This window comes from Bos taurus, chromosome 15, assembly GCF_002263795.3.
Source record: "Bos taurus isolate L1 Dominette 01449 registration number 42190680 breed Hereford chromosome 15, ARS-UCD2.0, whole genome shotgun sequence".
Classification (NCBI taxonomy): Eukaryota; Metazoa; Chordata; class Mammalia; order Artiodactyla; family Bovidae; genus Bos; species Bos taurus.
Genome location: NC_037342.1, coordinates 55029208 through 55048928, shown reverse-complemented (window position 1 = coordinate 55048928; position 19721 = coordinate 55029208). Strand labels below are relative to the sequence as shown.

The 19721-nt window shown below is 43.8% G+C and overlaps 1 pseudogene; it reads right to left on the bottom strand.

Annotated features, from left to right (window-relative positions):
- Positions 1 to 204: 204 nt before the first annotated feature.
- Positions 205 to 18563, bottom strand: LOC538034 (2-acylglycerol O-acyltransferase 2-like; annotated as a pseudogene).
- Positions 18564 to 19721: the final 1158 nt, after the last annotated feature.

The window sequence follows — 19721 nt, the reverse complement described above, 5'->3', positions numbered from 1 at the left end:
CTGATGCCAGAGTCTGGTCTCCTTTGCCACAGAACTAGCTGTGACCCAGGGCCTGGCATGGGGTGGAGATGCAAGAATCAGTGAAGGCTCTGGAGATGTGTTCAACAGACACCTCCAGGAAACCTTCTGGGATCACAGCACCTCCCTCCATCCTCCCTAATGCCAGCCCTGCCCTTTGGGGCAGCCCCTCCTCTGGAGAGGTACTCAGCATAACTCCAAATGTTGGTCTTTTGGGACATTGTACTTGAGCTTGTGGGCTTCGAAGAGGTTGCTCAGCTCCTTCATGTAGCGCTGGTGCAGCCTGTCCACCTCCTCCTGGGAGGGATGTGGTGTCTTCTGCACTTCGATGGGCTTCCCCACTGCAAGACACAGAGCTGAGTGGTGGCCCAGAGCAAGGAGAAATGTCTGAATAGCTGAAGAGATCCTGCTAAGTCCATGCACTAAAGCCCATGCCCATTATTTAAAGGAAAATTCCTCAGGCTCTCATTCACAGCCTGCTGATTGCTATTTTATGCACAATACTAACAGACTTGGAATTCCCTTCTCTTGTATTCACCTTCTCTGATTCTCCTTTCAGAATCAAACCCTCCTCTCTGGCATAATAAAAGTCAAGTAGATTCTGATTCAAGTTTCAACATCCTTACTCAAGGGCAGGGTGATCTTTTGGAAGTGATTTACTTTCTCTGAGTCTACATTCACCATCGATAAAATGGGGATGATAGTCCCTGCCTCCAAAGTTGTTGGGAAAACTGAGCAGTTGCTTGTAAGGAGCCAGTGCAGTCCCTGCCACACAGTAGGTGCTCAGAAATCAGCAGTGGAGAATGGTCTGTTTATCTTAGTTAGAGTTCCCTCCCCAGACTGCTTTACATTGACCTGTGTGTCTGTTTCTCAATCTAGAACATGAGTTCCATGAGATCAAGAATATGTCTGGCCTTTGTCCACATCCCTTTGAAGCACAAGCCCAAGCCCCTTGTTGTGCAGCCCTTCCCCTCCCAGCCCAGGTCTAGGCTCACCAACAGTGGTGATGGGCCGGCGGTAGGGCATAAAACCAAAGCTGTACTGGAAGACTCCACGGCCATAGAAGAGCGGGATGGAGAATCTCGTGGTCTTTAGAAGTTGGTCCTGGAACCAGTGCAGCCAGGAGCCAGGAGAGTTCTCAACCTGGTCAAATATGTCATTCTCCCCAAAGGAGAAGATCGGCACCAGAGCTGCCCTAGAGGGAGACAGGAGAGAGGGCGTGTGGAGGGGCAAGAAGGCACAAGCTGGTCACCCAACTTCCCTCAGGGACCTATGAACAGAAACTCAAGCACAGGACAGAGCCCTGGACCAAAAGTAGGAGGCCTCAGGTGTCTCCCAGACCTGCCATGGTTTATGATTTCAGGCAGGTCATGGCTCCTCTCAGGGCCACCAACTGGCAGTGGGATTGTTACCGAGTACAAGCTCTGCTTGCTGAAAGATAGGCCAATGAATCTGAGATGTACTGTTGGGATGAGGAATCGACTTTTTCAGGAGCTGGCTGACTGAGAAGATGGCAGGCTAGCACCTCAAAATAACCATCTTGTCAGGGCCTGGTTGCCAGGTTCTTTTATGGATCAGAGATAGGGAGGAGGTGAGGAAACAAAGTAGAAATACTATTTGATCCTTGCAAACATCCCCTAGAATGGTAAATTTCAGGTGGGGGAATGTGTTAGCTTCACTTGCTTGCAATCCTTCACAGGTGGGTGGCCCAGGTTATCTCCCTTAGGCAGGCCATTATGTGGGCCTACACTAACAAAGTGTAGTTTTCATTCCAATCCCAAAGAAAGGCAATGCCAAGGAATGTTAAAACTACCACACAATTGCACTCATCTCACACACTAGCAAAGTAATGCTAGCTAGAGGATGGATGGCACGCCGACTTGATGGACATGAGTTTGAACAAGCTCTGGGAGTTTGTGATAGACAGGGAAGCCTGGCTTGCTGCAACCCATGGGATCGCAAAGGGTTGAACACAACTGAGTGACTTAACTGAACACCAACAAAAGCTCCAAGATGAGGGTCTAAGGCACAGAAGCAGATCCAGCATAAATTCAAAATTAACCCTTCCCAGTTACATGACAGGGAGACCAGAATACTGCCGAGAAACATCACAGGTATAAAACAACTGCAAAATTTCTGGAAAAATATCTTTGGCTCTGGCTTGTTTCTATTCTTCACAGATGTTTCAAGATGAGAGACAGCTCTAAGCTATGCCCCAAACTCCATTCCCCAAATTCCCTAGGTCTCAAATGTAACACAAGCTTTCAGCAATATAATCCATGAGACTTAATGCTTTAGTCACAAAATCTTTCTTCTAGAATCATCTCTGGGTATTTGAGCATGAAACAGTACATCGGTCACCAAGACAGACTCTTCATTGTCAGTGGATTGAGACTCTCCTTGCCAAAATAGAATCTGCATTTGCCTCGGCAATCTTGCCTCCAAAATACAATCCTTGCCAATCTCCAGCTAAACTCTGAACCCTCTTCCTGATACCCATGTGTCAGGGCGAGCCTGATGAAGCCTTTGCGGTTCCGCAGGACCAGCTTGTAGGCTCCAGGCCTGCCATTCAGTGCTTCCTTGACGCCCCCAACAATGATGAACGGCAGGTTGCCACCTCCTTCCCTGCTCAGAATGTGAGCAGCACTCTCCTTGTCTGCTGAGACCAGCCCTGGGGAGAAAGGAAGATAGTCACATACAGTGTAAAGGAGGCAAGGATGGTTCAGGAGTATGTGGCCTGGGTTCTACTCTAGACCTCAGCTGGGAGCTCCCTGATGACAGGCACTGTTATCCCTTTGCCCAACTCTCTCGCCACGGTCATCACTGAGCACAGAACTGTGGGAAATGCTTCTTTGGGTCTTATCTCCTTGTCTACCACACATTCACTTGGAAGAAGTACAGAACATTTGACCACCCTCCTTAAAATCCCTCCTCATGCCTTCAGCCCTCACAAAATTCCTGGGATACCTGGAGTAGGAGGACCCACCCAATGACATGATGTAATCCCTGAAGAAAGGGAACCAGAACCACATGTTCAGCATCATCAAATGTGAGCAGATGCCTGGGAAAACTGAGAAGCCCATGCCCTCCGTGCACAAGTTGGTAAAAGCTCCAGTCACCCCCATTCCATGAGGGTGGAAGCCAGTGAGGTAGTTTTGGGAGGGGTCCAGCTCAGTGGTCTTGACCAGCTGAAGGAACAGCAATCTGGTGAATCAGAGCTTCATCTTGTGCCCTTGCTGGTCCACCTGCTGACTTTCTGTGCTGACCTCTTTTATGTGCTCCCTGTGCCCAAGTGCTTTCTCACCCCAATGTGAGTGTCCTGAGATTAGGGACAGCCTGTCTGAATATCCTTGTTCCTGTTGCAGGCCTGGAGCAGAGGAGATGCTCTGGGAAAACATGGAATGAAGAGGGAGAGAATGGACCCATGAATGGATGAAGCTGATACAGCCTACAAGGGGAGGAAGAGCCCCTGCACAAGGCAGAGGCAAGACTCCTGGGAGGGTGACGGGGACACAAACCCCTGTGCCACATGAAGGGAGACTTTATCCCAGGCAGAGCCCGCACAGAATGAAGGAACCATCGCAGGAGGGGGTGAGCATCTCTCCAAGAACAGTGGCAGCTGGAGTTCAGTCCTGGGTGGAGGGCTGACACCTGAATCCCTGTGACTCAATGTAAGAGACCCCAGTGTGCTGTGAAGTGGGGGCAGAGAAGAGGGGCACAAGTCCCTAGTGATGGGAGGGGAGGGCTCAGGGAGGTATCCTGCCAAGTCTGCAGCACTTCCTAACACCTGGTCACAGCCTGCCCGCAGCACTGCATCCCTGCTCAGGCTTTGGTCTGGGTAGATACTGCTGCTCCAGGATATGAAATCTTCCCATAGAAACCCAGCTCCTGGACTGAACTTCAGCATGAGGTGGAGGCAGCTTTTCCTGGGGAAAATATTACCTGATTCTCCACCATTAGCTGCTCAGGAAGCCCATAGGGTGTGTTTAGCAAGCTCCAATGCTCAGACATAGTCTCTTAATTTCACTAGAAACTACCATTAGGTGGCAGCTCTAGAGTAAGAGTCATAGAGTGCAAAGACTTGTGATGTGGAGTAGCTGCAGTAGAGTTGTTAGGACAAGGAATGTCGCTTGCTGCGTTCAAGCCAGCAGCCACTGTAGCTGCCACTGACAATGGGGCTTGAAAGGAATTCAGGATGGAGGAAGATAGGATACTGGTCATAGACAGTGAGGATGCACATCAAAGGAACAATTGCAGTGAGCCCAGATTTTGCATCTCTCCATGTGTAGAAAACCATTAATATCATTACTGAGTTTGCTCTTTGACTGGCATTAATCTTCTGATGATTAACTACATGCTTTTTTTTTTCCTCAGCAAAAACCTGTAAATCCTGACTTCTCCCTTACTTTTGGAACAGCTCCTCAGAGATTACTGAGAGGCTATCTCCTGACTACTGTCCTTAGTAAGGTCTCAGAACAAAGCCCCTCATAACTTTTAGGTTGTGCATATCTTTTCAGTAGACAGCAGAGACTCCCTGGCCCCCTACCTCCTGCCACCTTAAGATTTCTGCAAGGCCTGTTCTTCAGGTATGTGGATGACTTGGGAGTTCTTTACCAGTCACAGTGCCACCTGCAGACCTCAGTCCAGGACAGAGGCATCAAATTACATGTCATCTCTCCCTCTGTTTTCTCTGCCTTCTGCAGGTGCTGATGCCAAAGGCCTGCACTGGCCAACAATCCCAAACACTGTGCAGGTGGAATTGTTGCAAATCAGGTTCATTTTCCCAAAATTTCAGTAGTGCCCAACTGACAAAACCTCCAGGGGAGATAGATACCTAGCTAGAGGAGGGACAGAAGAGATGTAGATGAGACAGACACAGAGCCATGCCACACAATTTTTCTGCCAGAGATGCAGTTGACAGCAGCTCCAGGTGTGAAATAGAGCCAGAGAGCAGCTCCAAGTGTGAAAAGAGAGCCAGATGCTGTCCTTAGAAGCCCCAGGATCACCTGATGTCTTATGGAATCCACACAACCCAATGAGGTATGTGGCAGCATTCCCACTTTACACATGAAGAAATCAAGGCTCAGAGAGCATGTGTAACTCACCTAAAGTCATACAGCTGGCATGTTGCAGACCCTGTATTAGAACCTTTGATGTCCACCTTCAGACATCGAATACGCGTCTTCAGACATCAAATATGCAGAAGACTATACATTCTTCTCTCCTGTGTCCTAAGGAAAGCCACTTGTCCCTGCCTGGCACTTCTCTGTGTCCCAAATGCACTCCCCTTCCTGTCCCCACTGGACAATTAACCATCACAGCTGCTTACATCCAAGGGTTTAGTCTGTCTGAGATTTAGGAAAGGAACCAAAGATCTGTTCACTCAAATTCAGGGCCAGAGTAAGTATCAAAAATCAACATGAGGTACCCAGGAGGAGCTAAGATGGCGGAGGAGTAGGAAGGGGAGAACACTTTCTCCCCCACAAATTCATCAGAAGAACATTTAAATGCTAAGTAAATTCCACAAAACAACTTCTGAATGCCGGCAGAGGACATCAGGCACCCAGAAAAGCAACCCAAGTCTTCGAAAGGAGGTAGGAAAAAATATAAAAGACAAAAAAAGAGACAAAAGAGGGAGGGACGGAGTTCCATCCCGGGAAGGGAGTCTTAAAAAGAGAGAAGTTTCCAAACACCAGGAAACCTTCTCACTGCCAAATCTGTGCCGAGCCTTGGAAGCACAGAGGGCAACATAACAGGGAGGAAAAATAAATAAACAATTAAAACCCACAGATTGCGAGCCCTACGGTAACTCCCCCAGTGGAGAAGCAGCGCAGACGCCTGCATCTGCCATTAGCAAGCGGGGGCTGGGCAGGGAGGCGCAGCGTGGGTTGCATCGCAAGAATCTGGCCTGAATACCCCGAGCGCTATCTGAGCGAAATAATTTGGGCTAGCAAACCAGACTGTGGGATATCTACCACGCGAAAAGCCAGCCCTAACCTAAGACACCGCCAGGCCCGTGCATGGAACAAAGGACTGAACAGAGATAGCCGGCTGCAGACCATCCCCCTCCGGTGACAGGCAGCCAGAGCCGGAAGGGGGCAATCGCAGCCCCAGAGAGACATTATCTATAAAACTGTAAGCAGGCTCCTTTGTTAACTAAAACTTCTTGGGGGTCTGGATGGTCAACATCTGCCTGAGAAGGTGCGCCGGTTGTACACCTAGATAACCGAGTGGCGGGGAGGCGATAAGTCGCAGCAATCGTGCTCGCCAAACACCTCATCACCTGAGCTGCTCGGACCTGGGAAGGGCACAAAACGCAGGCCCAACCAAGTCTGCACCTCTGAGGACTACCCGAGTGCCAGAACCTGAGCGGCTTGGACCTGGGAGATGCAGGCAGCCCAGGGCCGGCCACAGATGGTTCCCGGTGGAGCAACCTAGAGCCTGAGCAGTGTGGGCAGGGAGGCTACACGCGCAGTGAGCGGGGGCAGACCCAGTGTGGCTGAGGCACTGCGAGCACACGCCAGTGTTATTTGTTTGCAGCATCCCTCCCTCCCTCCCCACAGCGCAACTGAACAAGTGAGCCTAAAAAAAAAAAAAAAAAAAGTGTCCTCCAACGTCTCCTTTGTGTCAGGGCGGAAACCAGACACTGAAGAGACCAGCAAACAGAAGAAGCTATAACAGAGGGAACCACCTTGGAAGCTACAGGCAATAGATTAAAACCCTGTGGTTAGTACCAACTACATAGGAAGGGGCCTATAGATCTTGAGAAATATGTCGGACCAAGGAACTAGCCAAAAATGAACTGAACCCACAATACTCACAACAAAACCAGAGAAAGTCCTAGATATATTTTTACTATTTTTACGATCATTCTTTCTTTCTTTCTTTTTTTTTAATTAAAAAAAATTTTTTTACATCCTCTATTATCCCTTTAATTTTCACTTTTATAACCTATTACTTTGCAAAAAAAGAGAGACCCTATTTTTTTTAAATGCAAACTTCATATATACATTTTTTATAATTTTTTTGACCTTGTTTTTTTTCTTCTTCTTCTTTTCTTTAACATTGTATTTTTGAAATTCCAAACTACTCTAGATTTTTAATTTTAGCTTTCTGGTATTTGTTATCAATTTTGTACCTATAGTTTTTTTTAATAAATTCTGTGACTTTTTCCCCCCTCTGTTTCTTTCTCTTCTTCTTTTATATAACATTGTATTTCTGAAATTCCAAACTCTACCCTAGATTTTTAATTTATGCTTTTTGGTATTTGTTATCAATTTTGTACCTGTATTTTCTTTATAATTTTTGCGACTTTGTTTGTTTTTGTTTGTTTGTTTTTCTCTCTTTCTTTTTCTTCTCCTTTTTTTTAACATTGTATTTTTGAAATTCCAAACTCTACTCTAGATTTTTAACTTTTGCTTTTTGGTATTAGGTATCAATTTTGTACCTATATTTTCTTTATAATTTTCGTGACCTTGTTTGTTTTTGTCTGTTCATTTTTTCTCTCTTTCTTTTCCTTCTTCTTATTTTTTTTTTTTTTTTTTAGGGCAATATAAATACATTTATTTATTTCTTGAAAGTGAAGTCGCTCAGTCGTGTCTGACTCTTTGCAACCCCATGGACTGTAGCCCACCAGGTTCCTCTGTCCATGGGATTTCCCAGGCAAGAATACTGGAGTGGGTTGCCATTTCCTTCTCCATCTTCTTATCTTTAACATAGTATTTTTGAAATTCCAAACTCTACTCTAGATTTTTAATTTTTGCTTTTATGTATCTGTTACCAATTTTGTACCTTTAAGAACCCAATCTTCAGTACCCATTTTTCACTAGGGAGCGAGATTACTGGCTTGACTGCTCTCTCTCTCTTTGGACTCTCCTAAGACACCAGGTCACCTGTGTCTCCTCCCTAACCCCTCTGTACTCTACCCAACTCTGAATTTCTGTGTGTTCCAGATGGTGGAGAACACTTAGGGAACTGATTACTGGCTGGATCTGTCTCCCTCCTTTTCATTCCCCCCTTTTATCCTCCTGGCCACCTCTGTCTCCTTCCTCCTTCTTCTCTTCTCTGTATAACTCTGTGAACATCTCTGAGCGGTCCATTTGTGGAGTGCACATAAGGAAGTGATTACTGGCTAGCCCACTCTCTCTCTATTGATTCCACCTTATCTCATTCGGGTCACCTCTAACTCCCTCCTCCCTCTTCTCTTCTCCATGTAATACTGTGAACCTCTCTGGGTGACCCTCACGGTAGAGAAACTTTTCATCTTTAACGTAGATGTTTTATCAATGGTGCTGTATAGAAGGAGAAGTTTTGAAACTACTGTAAAAATAAGACCGATAACTGGAAGCAGGAGGCTTAAGTCCAAACCCTAACTCCAGGAACTCCTGACTCCAAGGAACATTAATTGACCCATCAAACGCCTCCATACCTACACTGAAACCAAGTACCACACAAGGGCCAACAAGTTCCAGGGCAAGACATACCAAGCAAATTCTCCAGCAACAAAGGAACACAGCCCTGAGCTTCAAGACACAGGCTGCCCAAAGTCACCCCAAAACCATAGACATCTCATAACTCATTACTGGACACTTCATTGCACTCCAGAGAGAAGAAATACAGCTCCACCCACCAGAACACCGACACAAGCTTCCCTAACCAGGAAACCTTGACAAGCCACCTGTACAAATCCACACACAGCAAGGAAACGCCACAATAAAGAGAACTCCACAAACTGCCAGAATACAGAAAGGACACTTCCAAACTCAGCAATTTAAACAAGATAAAGAGACAGAGGAATACCCAGCAGATAAAGGAACAGGATAAATGCCCACCAAACCAAACAAAGAGGAAGAGATAGGGAATCTACCTGATAAAGAATTCCGAATAATGATAGTGACATTGATCCAAAATCTTGAAATCAAAATGGAATCACAGATAAACAGCCTGGAGACAAGGATTGAGAAGATGCAAGAAAGGTTTAACAAGGACCTAGAAGAAATAAAAGAGAGTCAATATATAATGAATAATGCAATAAATGAAATTAAAAACACTCTGGAGGCAACAAATAGTAGAATAACAGAGGCAGAAGATAGGATTAGTGGATTAGAAGATAGAATGGTAGAAATAAATGAATCAGAGAGGATAAAAGAAAAACGAATTAAAAGAAATAGGACAATCTCAGAGACCTCCAGGACAATATTAAACGCTACAACATTCGAATCATAGGGGTCCCAGAAGAAGAAGACAAAAAGAAAGATCATGAGAAAATACTTGAGGAGATAATAGTTGAAAACTTCCCTAAAATGGGGAAGGAAATAATCACCCAAGTCCAAGAAACCCAGAGAGTCCCAAACAGGATAAACCCAAGGCGAAACACCCCAAGACACATATTAATCAAATTAACAAAGATCAAACACAAAGAACAAATATTAAAAGCAGCAAGGGAAAAACAACAAATAACACACAAAGGGAATTCCCATAAGGATAACAGCTGATCTTTCAATAGAAACTCTTCAAGCCAGGAGGGAATGGCAAGACATACTTAAAATGATGAAAGAAAATAACCTACAGCCCAGATTATTGTACCCAGCAAGGATCTCACTCAAATATGAAGGAGAAATCAAAAGCTTTTCAGAGAAGCAAAAGCTGAGAGAATTCTGCACCACCAAACCAGCTCTCCAACAAATACTAAAGGATATTCTCTAGACAGGAAACACAAAAATGGTGTATAAATTCGAACCCAAAACCATAAAGTAAATGGCAACGGGGTCATACTTATCAGTAATTACCTTAAACGTAAATGGGTTGAATGCCCCAACCAAAAGACAAAGACTGGCTGAATGGATACAAAAACAAGACCCCTACATATGTTGTCTACAGGAGACCCACTTCAAAACAGGGGACACATACAGACTGAAAGTGAAGGGCTGGAAAAAGATTTTCCATGCAAATAGGGACCAAAAGAAAGCAGGAGTAGCAATACTCATATCAGATAAAATAGACTTTAAAAACAAAGGCTGTGAAAAGAGACAAAGATGGTCACTACATAATGATCAAAGGATCAATCCAAGAAGAAGATATAACAATTATAAATATATATGCACCCAACACGGGAGCACCGCAATATGTAAGACAAATGCTAACAAGTATGAAAAGAGAAATTAACAATAACACAATAATAGTGGGAGACTTTAATACCCCACTCACACCTATGGATAGATCAACTAAACAGAAAATTAACAAGGAAACACAAACTTTAAACGATACAATAGACCAGTTAGATCTAATTGATATCTATAGGACATTTCATTCCAAAACAATGAATTTCACCTTTTTCTCAAGCGCACATGGAACCTTCTCCAGGATAGGTCACATCCTGGGCCATAAATCTAGCCTTGGTAAGTTCAAAAAAATAGAAATCATTCCAAGCATCTTTTCTGACCACAATGCAGTAAGATTAGATCTCAATTACAGGAGAAAAACTATTAAAAATTCCAACATATGGAGGCTGAACAACACGCTGCTGAATAACCAACAAATCACAGAAGAAATCAAAATTTGCATAGAAACGAATGAAAATGAAAACACAACACCCCAAAACCTGTGGGACACTGTAAAAGCAGTCCTAAGGGGAAAGTTCATAGCAATACAGGCATACCTCAAGAAACAAGAAAAAAGTCAAATAAATAACCTAACTCTACACCTAAAGCAACTAGAAAAGGAAGAAATGAAGAACCTCAGGATTAGTAGAAGCAAAGAAATCATAAAAATTAGGGCAGAAATAAATGCAAAAGAAACAAAAAAGACCATAGCAAAAATCAACAAAGCCAAAAGCTGGTTCTTTGAAAGGATAAATAAAATTGACAAACCATTAGCCAGACTCATCAAGAAACAAAAGGGAGAAAAATCAAATCAATAAAATTAGAAATGAAAATGGAGAGATCACAACAGACAACACAGAAATACAAAGGATCATAAGAGACTACTATCAACAATTATATGCCAATAAAATGGACAACGTGGAAGAAATGGACAAATTCTTAGAAAAGTACAACTTTCCAAAACTGGACCAGGAAGAAATAGAAACTCTTAACAGACCCATCACAAGCACGGAAATTGAAACTCTAATCAAAAATCTTCCAGCAAACAAAAGCCCAGGTCCAGACGGCTTCACAGCTGAATTCTACCAAAAATTTAGAGAAGAGCTAACACCTATCCTGCTCAAACTCTTCCAGAAAATTGCAGAGGAGGGTAAACTTCCAAACTCATTCTATGAGGCCACCATTACCCTAATACCAAAACCTGATCCCACAAAAAAAGAAAACTACAGGCCAATATCACTGATGAACATAGATGCAAAAATCCTTAACAAAATTCTAGCAATCAGAATCCAACAACACATTAAAAAGATCATACACCATGACCAAGTGGGCTTTATCCCAGGGATGCAAGGATTCTTCAATATCCACAAATCAATCAAATGTAATACACCACATTAACAAATTGAAAAATAAAAACCATATGATTATCTCAATAGATGCAGAGAAAGCCTTTGACAAAATTCAACATCCATTTATGATAAAAAAAAAAAAAAAACCCTCCAGAAAGCAGGAATAGAAGGAACATACCTCAACATAATAAAAGCTATATATGACAAACCCACAGCAAACATTATTCTCAATGGTGAAAAATTGAAAGCATTTCCTCTAAAGTCAGGAACAAGACAAGGGTGCCCACTCTCACCACTACTATTCAACATAGTTTTGGAAGTTTTGGCCACAGCAATCAGAGCAGAAAAAGAAATAAAAGGAATCCAAATTGGAAAAGAAGAAGTAAAACTCTCACTATTTGCAGATGATATGATCCTCTACATAGAAAACCCTAAAGACTCCACCAGAAAATTACTAGAAATAATCAATGATTATAGTAAAGTTGCAGGATATAAAATCAACACACAGAAATCCCTTGCATTCTTATACACTAATAATGAGAAAACAGAAAGAGAAATTAAGGAAACAATTCCATTCACCATTGCAACAGAAAGAATAAAATACTTAGGAATATATCTACCTAAAGAAACTAAAGACCTATATATAGAAAACTATAAAACACTGGTGAAAGAAATCAAAGAGGACACTAATAGATGGAGAAATATACCATGTTCATGGATTGGAAGAATCAATATAGTGAAAATGAGTATACTACCCAAAGCAATTTATAGATTCAATGCAATCCCTATCAAGCCACCAACAGTATTCTTCACAGAGCTAGAACAAATAATTTCACAATTTGTATGGAAATGCAAAAAACCTCGAATAGCCAAAGCTATCTTGAGAAAGAAGAATGGAACTGGAGGAATCAACCTACCTGACTTCAGGCTCTACTACAAAGCCACAGTACCATACAAAGACAGTATGGTACTGGCACAAAGACAGAAATATAGATCAATGGAACAAAATAGAAAGCCCAGAGATAAATCCATGCACATATGGACACCTTATCTTTGACAAAGGAGGCAAGAATATACAATGGATTAAAGACAATCTCTTTAACAAGTGGTGCTGGGAAAACTGGTCAACCACTTGTAAAAGAATGAAACTAGAACACTTTCTAACACCATACACAAAAATAAACTCAAAATGGATTAAAGATCTAAACGTAAGACCAGAAACTATAAAACTCCTAGAGGAGAACATAGGCAAAACCCTCTCCGACATACATCACAGCAGGATCCTCTATGACCCACCTCCCAGAATATTGGAAATAAAAACATGAGGTACCCAGAGTCAGAGATCAGAGATTAAGAGATAGGCAGAAGAGGAGTAATCAGACTGTTTTGTGGATCCATGGGAAAACTGAGATTCAGATTGGGCAAAGCTCTGTCCAAAGAAACACAGCATATCAGAGTTGGGGCAGGATATATCCTGAGGGCTGTCTGTTCTGCTTCTATCCTCAAAGCTAATACACAAACGTTAAAAGCAGTAAAAGAACCTGCTCTATATCCTTGCTCACATCTTCCTCCATCTCTGGATGTCAGACTCATCATCTGATAAAGTGTGGTCTAGATGCTGTCTTAAAATGTATGTTTATTACAGATTCCTTCACTCCAAACTTGGACTACTGAAGGTTTTACACCTGTAAGATACTTAAGTGTGCCGCACTACATGGCCTACAAGGTTCCTCAAATCCTGTTCATTCATCAGTCCTCATAGTGGCCTCACCTCACTGAAGTCGGACAACCATAATCAGACAGAAACTGACTCTTCCTCTAGCCACATAGTGGTGACAGCCCATCACCTGTCTCCCAGCCCAGTATTCTGCTCACTGCACACAGGGTCACACTTCCACATGGACACGTGGGGACTATGGTCCTGACCACTCCCTAGTCAGCCCCTTACTCACCGAGATGGGGAAACCGTCCTTCATGTACTTCCATAAGGTCCAGTGCTTTATGAAAGCACTCTGCCTGTCCCCCTGCTGTGGCGTGTCTTAATCCAGGTACCACCAGATCGCATACAGAATACTGATCATCCAGAATCTTGTGAACAGGAGGCCAATGAAGACCACGCAGCAGACCAAGTCTGGGAAGGGAAGCAGGAACCATTAGTGGTCAGTGGTGTGAAGGAACAAGCTCTCTTTTATGCCCAGCCTGCACTGTCCTGTCCAGTCCTCACCCTAGGAGGAAGAGATCAGCTTCCCAAGGCTTCAAGAAGGAGAGAATGCAGTCAACAACACCAGTGTCACATTGAGAGCCTGTAGTTGGCCCAAATTCAAACTCACATTTTCCCACTGCAGCAGACTGCTTTCTCACTTGGTCTTGCCTCTCCACCTCGCTCTCGTATTCACCAGGTGCTCAATAAGTGCCTGCTGGAAATGTAACAGGATGAACTCTTTCTGGTATCCATTCTTTCTAGCCAGTATACTTCCTGGCTAACCCCAGCCCATCTTTCCACAGATAATTCCACCATGAAAGTGAAAGTGAAGTCACATCCAACTCTTTGCGACCCCATGGACTGTAACCTACCAGGCTCCTCTGTCCATGGGATTGTCCAGGCAAGAATACTGGAGTGGATTGCCATTTTCTTCTCCAGGAGATCTTCCTGACGCAGGGATTGAACCTGAGTCTCCCACATTGTAGGCAGACCCTTTACTATCTGAGCCACAGGGAAATGTATATCCCCCCTTTAGTTAAAGTCCACTCATGACTTCTCATAACTTTGAGGCTCAGCTCAAGCAGCTCAGCCTGGCCTCAAGCTCCCTACTGCTGGTCAGACTCCTCTTACTCCAGCCTCACTCACCCACCTGCAGCCCATATTCTGGCCACACTAATCTGCTCCGTGTGGATACAACTCCCTGAGCTCTTTAACTTTTGCTGAACTATTTCCTCTGTTGTCAGGCCCTGTCCTGGTGAAGGAGGGAGGGAGGAAGAGGGCTGCTTATGCCTGGCCTGATCATCAGGAGTGCAGCAGTTCTAGGAGCAGTTGCAGTGAGGAATTCCTCTCAGACTTAAGATTCTGAGTCCTTTTCACAGGCTAATCTCAGCTTTGACTCAGGGTGAGGTGGTCTGTGGGGCTGTCTTTAATTTGATGCCAATGGAACCTCACTGTTAGAGAATACTGAATTTTTCCATTCCATTCCCTACACTAAACACCATGTGCTCATACTCTTAAAGAAGGTCACCCTCCACTTGTAGTCTATTTGAAAGTAGGGTAAACTGGGCCTATCATTCATGGCCAAGTTCCCAGAGGAGACTTTTGACCCAGTCTGTATAGTACTTGAAGGTGCACTAAGTTGCTTCAGTTGTGTCTGACTCTTTGCAACCCTATGGGCTGTAGCCCACCAGGCTCTTCTGTCCAGAGGATTCTCCAGGCAAGACTAGAGTGAGTTGTCATGCCCTCCTCTAGGAGATCTTTGAGACCCAGGGATTGAACTCACATTTCCTGTAGCTACCGCACTGCAGGAAGATTCTTTACTGCTGAGCCACCAGGGAAGCCCAATCTCAGCAGTAGGAAAATGCTTAAATCAAAGTAGTTTGGGGCTCACAGAGGCTCGCTTTCTACAGAGTACCTACAATGTGCCAAGTGGTGGTGGTATAGCTGTGAACAACGGACAGGAATTCCTGCCCTCATGGTGCTGACTTCAGTGTTGTGTTTGGGGTACTTTGTTTGGCTATTTAATTTTTATGGTGGTAAAATATATTTAACACAATGCTGCTGCTAAGTTGCTTCAGTCGTGTCCGACTCTGTGCGACCCCATAGATGGCAGACCGCCAGGCTCCCCCGTCCCTGGGATTCTCCAGGCAAGAACACTGGAGTGGGTTGCCATTTCCTTCTCCAATGCATGAAAGTGAAAAGTGAAAGTGAAGTCGCTCAGTGGTGTCCGGCCCTCAGCGACCCCATGGACTGCAGCCTACCAGGCTCCTCCATCCATGGGATTTTCCAGGCAGGAGTACTGGAGTGGAGTGCCATTGCCTTCTCCGATTTAACACAATACTTATCATCAAAATGACTCTTCAGTACTTTCTTTTTAAGTTTTCATTAAAATATAGTTCATTTACAATGTTGTATTAGTTTCAGGTGTATAGGGAAAAAATCTGTTATACGCATAAATATATCCACTCTGATTTTTTGTTTTATTCTTTCCCCATATAGATAATTACAGAGCACTGAGTAGAGATCCCTGTGATATACAGCAGGTTTTTCTGTTATCTATTGTACATACAGTAGTGTTATTTGTCAGTCCAAATCTCCCAATTCATCCTTCCCCCTTATCCCCTGGTAACCATAAGTTTTTTTTTCTTCTTCTGTTTTGTAAATATGTACATTTGTACCCCTTTTTTGATTCTGTATGTAAGAGATATTTGTCTTTCTTTGGCTATCTTCACTCAGTTTTGCAAACTCTATGTCTCTACATGTTACTGAAAATGCCTTAATTTGTCCCTTTTTATGACTGAGCAATATTCCATTACCTATATTACCACATATTCTTTATCCATTATTCTAATAGATATTTAGGTGGCTTCCATGTCCTAGCTATTGTAAATGTGAAGTTATAAACATTGGGGTGCTTGTATCTTTTCAAATTATGGGCTCATGAGAGAGGTCTTACGGAGAAAAGTACAGAGATTTCTTATAAAACTAAGATAGAACAACCATGGTATCCACCATTCCCACTCCTGGGCATACACTTGGAATGGTTTTTGAGAGTCAATCTGGAGGCATTAGATTAATTCACACTGTCATGTAACAATACCAGCCTTTATCTCAGAACTCTTGTCATCTTCCTAAACTGAACCTCTGTACCCATGAAACAAGAACTATCCAGGTTGAGAGAATAGAACCAAGTTGTTAATAGCAGGTCCTTATAGGGTAGGATTTGGGAGAAGTCTTTGACTTTTAGAACACACATTTTGTTTCAATGTGTTAAAATAGCATGTATTTGTTTTTCAGTTGGAAAAAGAGAATTTAAAAAATGGAGGCATTTCTACTTGATCAGAAACAACACCCCCATCTAAACTCTCTCTCACTCTGGGTCACCCTTTAATTCCTGTCAGCGGGCAAAATCCTAACTTGGGTGTATTTTCAGTCCCTGAAGAAAGGAAACACCTTCTTTCCCCTCACAACACCAAGAAGAAAAGATGCAAAACACCACTTTACTGAGACCCAGAGAGGGTGTTCAGGTTGGCTAACCTCACACAGAAAGCTAGTGGGATGAGTGGTGGTTTCAATTCTACTATCATGTCCGTATCATGATCCCAACATTCATTCATTCAACAGACATTTAGCAACATCAACTCTTCTAGGAGATGGAGATGCAGATGAAAACAAGACCAACAATTTGAAAGGAGCTTACCTTCCTGTGTGAGTATGTGAATTACAGAGCAGAGGAAATAGATTAAACAAGTAACCCACTGGAAAGTATTTTTTTCTGAGGCCTGAGTCTTCAGTGACGGGTCCTTGTTGACCTTTCTGGCCACTTCTTTGCCCCTCCCCAAACACCTGCTCTATGCCCAGCATGAACCATCTGTTTACTATATGTGCAGCATTTACTGGCTCCCTGGAAACCCCTACTTTTGTGCCATTTTGTACATTCTGCCCTGTAGACTCACCTCCTAATATCAGTGAAAAAGAGCTCCTTCTCTCCACCCACTCCCAGTCTCCCTAGGCAGAAATAAGTAATCCTTTCCGAAAGGGCTGAATTGCAAATATTTCAGATACTGGGGCTCAAGAGGCAACTTGGAGGATATTACATAGACACAAAATCATTTAAAATGCAAGCATTTAAAATGTAAAAGCCATTCTTTGCTCATGGGCTGTACAAATACAAAAAAAATCAGGGGGCTGGTTTTCACCCATGAGTCTACGTAGTGATCACTATTATAGACTGTAACCTTGTAATCAAGCAGGACCTATGCAGTCTTCCTGGAAAATATCCCTCATGTCCTCTGCCTACCTCTTATTTGTAGAAAATCTTCAGCTTCCTAAACCTTCACCAAATTTCATAAATAAAGACAAAAAGAAAATAAAACAGTCAAGCAAGAAAATAAACAACAGTTTAACCATTCCACAAATTTCAGACTGTTAGCTTGTTCCCAGGAGCCATAGATAATATTGAGACTCATATTTGAATGGTTTTGCAGATACTGAACCCCCAGCATGTGGAGGAGTTGCTCACCAGCCCATAGACCTCAGACCAGGGGAAACCAGAAAGTTGATGATGGTGACACCCAGTTACCTCACCACCAAGCAATAAGACGATTCTCTAGGAGCTGATCATGCACCCAGCATCTCTACCTCACCCAGTCTCTAGACACCATTCCCTGGTAATCAGAGGGGTTTCAGGCATTTTGAGCCTTAACTCTCTGGACTCCTTGCTTGGATCCTGTATTAAAACCTGCAATTTGTTTCACCACAACCCAGAGTCAGTAGAGGGGCTTTACTGTGTTCCCACAGCAGGTGCAAATTTGATTTGGTAACAACTGCTCCCTGTCATCCCTCTCCCCCAGCACCCCAACACAGAAGATCCCTGAATTACAGCTTGTCTCCCACAGACTTGACCTCCTGTTCCTAAAGCCATCTTGGGGATCCCCTTTGCCTTGGGATAAAGGACAAGCATCTGTTCCTAGCATCAAAGGGTCCAGATGCCTTTTTTCAGCTTCCCTCTTTCTAGCACCAGGTCCAGGGTTCCCTCTTCCCACTTTCAGCACCAGGCCCAGGGTTAGTTGACTCTCTGTCCTCCTCCAGACACTCCCAGGTCCCAGGCTGGGCTGACATGGGCATGGACAGTCAGAGACACTCCTGTTGGCAAAAATTCCCCAAGGCCATGAGAGCACAATGTCCCTCATCCCAGGTGACCCCCAGGCACTAGGTTCAGCACCCACCTTGGAACCTGTATCTTTCCCCCATCAGTGTACCAAGAGAACCTGAAGTGGCAGGTGCACATGGCCCCCCAGTCCCATCTCAGCTTTCCTTACGCAAGACCAAGCAGACCGCTAAGGTCTGCAACCTGTGTTCCAGGGGCACAAACAAAGGTGCAAACTCCACCATGTTGATTCCTCTGCTTGCTCGGGAGGCTTCTCTGAGCTCGGCTGTGGTCTGAGATACCTGCCGGGTTTTGTTCCTGACAGAGGTTGCTAAACATTTGTGAGGGCTGGGGGTGGGTGTCCATCCAGCCCTAGGGTCTCATTGCAACAACCTGGCCACGAACAGTATCTTAGATAAAATCTTTAAAGTTACCTGGCCTGGAGTAAACTTGTTACAGAGCAAGAGAAGTACCGTGGACTCTTCAGGCAATACCAGGTTACCTTTGCTCAAATCTTGCCCATTACTTGGCAAGGGAAGCAGCAAGTAAAGAGCAATCCTGCCCTCTTTTCACCTACGGTATTACTTTGCTGCAGTAATTGTCTTCTTTCACCTGCCAAATCCATGGTTCTCATTTATAAATATGCAGTTCAGTTCAGTTCAGTCGCTCAGTCGTGTCCAACTCTTCGCGACCCCATGGACTGCAGGATGCCACGCTTCCCTGTCCAACACCAACTCCCAAATCCTACACAAACTCATGTCCATTGAGTCGATGATGCCATCCAAACATCTCATCCTCTGTTGTCTTCTTCTCCTCCTGCCTTCAATCTTTCCAGCATCAGGGTCTTCTCAAATGAGTCAGCTCTTCACATCAGGTGGCCAAAGTATTGGAATTTCAGCTTCAGCATCAGTCCTTCCAATGAATATTCAGGACTGATTTCATTTAGGATGGACTGGTTGGATCTCCTTGCTGTCCAAGGGACTCTCAAGAGTCTTCTCTAACACCACAGTTCAAAAGCATCAATTCTTCAGCGCTCAGCTTTCTTTATAGTCCAATTCTCACATCCATACATGACTACTGGGAAAACCAAAGCTTTGACTAGATGGACCTCTGTTGGCAAAGTAATGTCTTTGCTTTTTAATATGCTGTCTAAGTGGTCATAGCTTTTCTTCCAAGGAGCAAGTGTCTTTTAATTTCATGGCTGTAGTCACCATCTGCAGTGATTCTGGAATCCCCCAAAATAAAGTCTGTCACTGTTTCCATTGCTTCCCTATCTATTTGCCATGAAGTGATGGGACCTGATGCCATGATCTTAGTTTTCTGAATATTGAGCTTTAAGCCAACTTTTTTACTCTCTTCTTTCACTTTCATCAAGAGGCTCTTTAGTTCTTCTTTGCTTTCTG